The sequence below is a fragment of the Urocitellus parryii genome, chromosome 1 (assembly GCF_045843805.1).
Source record: "Urocitellus parryii isolate mUroPar1 chromosome 1, mUroPar1.hap1, whole genome shotgun sequence".
Lineage (NCBI taxonomy): Eukaryota > Metazoa > Chordata > Mammalia > Rodentia > Sciuridae > Urocitellus > Urocitellus parryii.
In genome coordinates this window covers 55011681-55017882 of record NC_135531.1, presented here as the reverse complement: position 1 = coordinate 55017882, position 6202 = coordinate 55011681, and positions in this window count along the sequence as shown.

Sequence of the window (6202 nt, the reverse complement as noted above, 5' to 3'; positions counted from 1 at the left end):
CAACTTACCCCTGATAGGAAAAGATCAATTGAAGGCGTTGTGAAAAATCGAATTTGCTTTTTTCCCTCAGGGAAATATAAAATATTGAATGTACTGACTTTTAAGAACAAGGAACACAACACTTTACTCAATAAATACACTGAGTAGATTTCTGGAACTTTAAGGGACCTCAGAGACCATCCAATGTAATTTCTTTACTTAATAGATGAGACAGCTGAGGGCCAGAAATATAAACTGACTGTCATAATTATCCTTCATGATCATGACAGCCCACAGGAATATACCCTTTACCTCCAAGTCTTAACTCCTAGAATTTTTCTACTAAATTATGTGCCTACTTGGTCAGTAAGACAACAGGGGGAAGAAAAGGAAAAAGAGGAATCTGAGAAAACAGAAAAGGAAAAGAAGTTAGAGAATGAGGGAGACATATGTGGAAAAAAGGAAATTGAGGGAGAATAAAAAAAAGAAGATGGTCATTTACAACAGCAGTAAGATTTCATTAAATGTATGTCATGCCAACCTAGCTTGCTTTTTGATGAGGTTCTGTCATTCTGAATGAATGAATGGCAGTACCTCATCCCCAGTTGGGAGTCTACTGCAATTATCCAGGTGAGAAATGTTAATGACTTGGATGAGGGTGGCAGCAATAGACATGGTTCCAGAGGTTGAATTTAGGAGCTGTTTTAGAGAGTTAGAGATATATATTTTGTGATTGATGTTGGGAGATAAATGAATGGAAGAGTAAAAAGGGCAAACCTAAACTTTTTGACTTGAGTAATTAGGTGAATGGCGATATTATTTAGTAAGATGGGGAAGTCTTTGGATATGTTATGTTTGAAATGTCCAAGAAAAATTCTGAGTATAGAGTTGGATGTTTGATTCTGGAGCTCAGGAAAGAGAGCAAGGCTGGAGATATAAATTTGGGATTTGTCAGTATAAAGATATTTATGGGACTGGATGAGATCATCTAGGGCTGGAATGGAAATAGAAAGGAGAAGAATGCTGAGATCTGGCTCTAGAGTGCTCCATCTTTTAGAGGGCTAGCAGAGGAAAGAGGGTCAGCAAAGGAAACCAGATAGTTAGTAGTTGGGGAAATTTTGAAGACATGGGTTATTTGGAGTTTTTAATCAAATAATTCAATTGGATTATTTATGGTGGGAGAATGGAAATATAGCATTTGGGTTAGATAGTAAGGCATGTAGGTGAGTTTTGGACTGTGCATACCAAAATCTCCAAGAATGGATTAGAGGGGACATGAAGAAGATCTGGAGGAGAGTACCCCAAGTCTTGCCTCTGCACCATGAAGGCGATTAAAATCTCTAGAGTGGGAAGAATTTGGGTCAGCTGTGAAGATGGAGAGATCATTACCACAACAGACATTAGATTTTAAAAGACCGGGCAAGCTGTAGGAGCTGCTCCATATAGAAATCTGTCGTGCTGAGCCAAGCAGGGTGTGATGGGGGCCTGGCCCGAAAGGGAGGTGGTGGGAGTGGAGCATTGGATTGAAAAGGAAAAGTTGGCAACATTTTGTGACTGACTGGATATAGGCAATGAAGAGAGGAAAGAGGCCCAAATGATTCAAGGGTGCTATAATTAATTTATATTTTTAGTGTAGGAATGAAGAATAATTTAAAAAAAGAAATCATGAACTAGTAACTCATCATTTACCGGAGCTGTTAGTAACTCTGATAGTTTGAATTTACATACTTTCTTCTGTATATTGCTGGGATAATAAAAATTTATTAAAATTATAGTGAATTAGCTCTCCCAATCTTAAAAGATTACTAATTAACCAATTAATGTGTTTCTGTTTGCATAAAAGCTGATAGCTGAGGCCAAATGGTGTAATAAGATCAGTTTAGACTTTGCTTTTTGGTGGTCTGCCAGGTGAATATTGGTATAATTACATTTATTTATGAGGCACTGACCATTTGAATTGCCGTGTGAGGGCTTAAGTTATTTAACAGAACCTTTCTCTTCTGCTTAACTAAATGACACTCATCTTAACCCTTCAGGAAGCAGTGACATTTGGCCAAGGTGTGAGATTTCTGCCCTGACACTGAAGATGCTTTTAGTCATTGGAATGTGCGAGTGCCTTGCTGGAAAGATCTGGACAACCCAGGGACTTGGGCTAAGCTTCTGAATGGTGCTCACTAGTGAAGCAGTCATGTTCAACTTTCTTAGGGGGAAGAAACCTTTCAAGCACTTATTTATATAAGCACTCATTTCCATATAATTGCTTTCCTGCCCTAGTTTGAACTCAGGTATTTCCGTGAAAGGAATGATTATTATTGCTTTAAAAATTCTCAAATTTTGACTTTTCCAATAATCCCCATGGAATCAGTCCAAGTTCAGAAGTTTTACTATATATGTCATTTTGTGCACTTTAACCTGATTTGCTTATGTAAGAACATCAGTTACTTAAAGAAAACCTTCTACCTCCCTCTGCCAAGTTTTGGACATGATGACATATTTAGATGAGTTGAATAAGTATTAGAAGAGTAGAAATCTAGAGCTGGAGTGGAAATCAGACATCCTCTATTCTACTTCCTTTCTTTTTCAAATGAGGGAGCAGAGTTCTAACAAGGTGAGTTATTTGGCCAAGTTCATGCATCTGATCAATTGCAGAGATACCATGCTCTCACTGCATCCAGGTCATTCACAATTTTGGTTTGTCCCATTGCTGGTGATGTTAACTTTGGTCACTTGGTTAGGGTGGAATCTGTCAGATTTTTTCATTAGAAAGCTATTTTTTTTTCTTTTGTGATTATTAGGTGTGTGTGTGTGTGGGTAGTATTTTGAGACTATGTATGTGTTTCTTTCCTTGCTGGACTTTTATTCTCCATTACCAATTGATGCTTTTTGGTTGAATTGATTTTAACTATGGTGTTTACCAAATGGTGATTTTCTAATTCTATTATTTCTTCTACAAAGATTAGTTGTGTAACAGTGGTCCACTTTATACTTTGAATATAACCCTTGCTATTCTGCCACTGCAACTTATATTTGAAATGGAAATGTTTCTTTCCCTTGCTCTCTCCCTGCTCCTCCCTAATCTCTCCCCCTCCCTGATCTCAGGGGAAACAGGATTACCCTTCTTCCCCATCCTTGGCAGAGTTATTTGTCCCTGCTTACACACCCACCATAGGAACAAGTAATCCAGACTTTGGGGATGGTACCAGAGGATCTCAGAAATGACTGTCTCCCAAATTAACAAGTAAATTATAACTTCAAAAGAGAACATGTGGAATGTAGCCTTTGAGTTACCTCTTTAAAAGCCCCCTATTCCTGCTGATGGATCACCTCACAAGAAACTCTGTGTTTCTCCTTTGCGAGCAGAGCAATAAAACTTCTTTTTCCTTTTTCTCAAAACCATGACCTTGTTATTGGCTTGGCATTAGGGACAAGAACTGAGCATTCAGCAGCAGTTGGAATTCTACTATAAGAAAGTATTCTCTTTCTGCACCTAGACCTTTATATTGGTTTGGATTCATGGATTTCTATTTATGCAGTGGGTTATAATGTAATTATGAGTAATAGTATGTATGTATGTTTACAACCTATTTTGATGTTTGAGTACCCTATAGGCCTGTGGAAGGCATTTCAAGTTGGGTCCTGTGTCCCTTGTCATGGCTCCTTAATTTTATTTTTCTCATTTATTATTTTTTTATTGTGGCAAAATACTTATAAATTGGGGTTGGGGTTGTGGCTCAGCGGTTGAGATCTCATCTAGCATGTGCGAGGCCCTGGGTTCAATCCTCAGCACCACATAAAAATAAATAAATAAAATAAAGAAAATTGTGTCCAACTACAACCAAAAAACAAATATTTAAAAAATACTTATAAATTTACTATTTTAACCATTATTTTAAATATTAACTATTGTTAAGTGTGTTATTCAGTGGCACTAATTGTGCAATCATCATCATTATCTAGTTCCAGATAATTTTTCATTATCTCAAATAGAAGCCCTATATTCATTTGGCATTCGCTTGCTTCCCATTTTCTCCTCCTGACAAGGACAAATCTGCTTTCTGTCTTAATAGATTTATCTATTTGAGATGTTTCTGGATGTTTTATGTATATGGAATTATACAATACGTGTTATTTTGTGTCTGGCTTATTTCACTTGGCATATGTTATTCCAGGTTCATCCACATTGAAGTATGAGTCAGTACTTATTTCTTTTTTCTAATTAAATAATATTCCATTGTGTAGATATACCACATTTTGTTTATCCATTTATCTGTCAATAGACATTTGGTTGTTTATATCTTTTGGTTACTGTGAATAGTAACACTATGAAAATTCATACATAGGTTTTGGTTTAGACACTGTTTCCAATGTTTTGGGTATATGCCTAGGAGTGGCATCACTGGGTCATATGGTGATTCTGTATTTAACATGTTGAGGAAACTTTCAGCTGTTTTCTAGACACTGCTCCATTTTACATTTCTGTTATGGTTTAGACATGAGGTGTCCTCTAGAAGCTCATATGAGAGACAAAGCAAGAAGGTTCAGAGGCGAAATGATATAATGATAAAGAGTTTTAACCCAATCAGTGGATTGATCCCATGATAGGATTAAGTGGGTGGTGACTATAGGCAGATACGGTGTGGCTGGTATAGGCAGATAAGCTCTCTGGGGCTGTGCCTTTGATGTTTATATTTTGTCCCTGGTGAGTGGGGCTCTCTCTCTGCTTCCTTGTTTCCATGTCCTGAGCGGCTTTCCTCCTCTGCACCCTTCTGCCATGATGTTCTTTCTACTTCATCTAGGGACCAAAGCAATGGAGTCAGCTGTCTATGGACTGAGACCTCAGAAACTGTGTGTGTGCCAAATAAATTTTTCTTCCTCTAAAATTGTTCTTGACAGGTGTTTTGGTCACAGGGTGAAAAATCTCACTGAACCATTTTCTATCTTCAGTAGATGAGGATTCTGATTTCTTCACATCCTTGCTAACCCTTATTTCCCATTCTAGTGAGTGTGAAGTGGTAACTGACTGCAGTTTTGATCTGCATCTCCCTAATAACTGATGATGTTGAGCATCTTTTCATGTACTTTTTTCAACATTTCTGGGTCTTCCTGGGAGGAATAAATAACCAACTCCTTTTTAGTTAGGTCATTCGTCTTTTTGTTGTTAGAATGATGCTGTTTTTTTATATATTCTATAATCTAGATCCTTATCAGATACTTAGCTTGCAAATATTTAATTTTGCAGGTTGTATTTTCACTCTTGATTGATATTCTCTTTGATGAATAAAACATCTTAAATTTTGATGAAGTCCAATTTGTCTATTTTTCTTTTGTTGCTATGCTTTTGGTATGATACTAAGAAAATATTGACAATTCCAAAGTCATGAAGATTAAATCCTATGTTTTATTCTAAGAGTTATAGTCTGAGCTCATACATTTTGGACTTTGATCCATTTTGAATTAATTTTTTTGGGCATGGTGTGAAGTAAGGTCCAACTTCATTTGTGTGTGTGTGTGTGTGTGTGTATGTGTGTGTGTGTGTAAGGGCCACCTTTGTTCTTTTTAAAGTAGGTATCATTTCTCTTTGCACCATTTGTAGAAGAGACTGAGTCTGCCCTCTCCACCATTTTTTTGAATGTCTTAAAATGTAGATTAGTTCAATATTTTGGGCTTTCCCTCCACAGCCCTGGAAATAGGCATTTGTCCAAGAATCCTTGGTTCTTTTTACAAACTGGTATTCAGAAACCAAGATTTGGGCTGGGAGGTATAGCTTAGTGGTAAAGCACATAGAGCATGAGGGAGGCCCTGACTTCCATCCTTAGTACCACCAAACCAAACAAACCCCAAAGCAAACAAAAAAAACCAACCAAGAGTTGGGCACTAGATGTGTTCAATCCTTTTGGAAGTTGATGCGTCTAGTCCCTCTCCATGGACAGAGCTATGTACACAATTACCCCACCCCCACATTGAAAACCTCCTACTGATACTTCCCATTCCAGGCCAACATCATACAGTGCATTCTAGTGTTTTCTTTTTGTTTGTAACTTTTTTCTCTAAAGTGACATGACTTCTATTTTCCTCCATATATTAACTCACTATGACCAGCCTCTTTCCAACATTGCTCCTCTGCACAGATGACCTCCTCACTCTACATGGAGCTAGTGCTGGCTGTGCCCACCTCTGTCCTGAGGAGGCATTGCTCCCTCTGCTTCAGCTTGCTCAGCTCTCA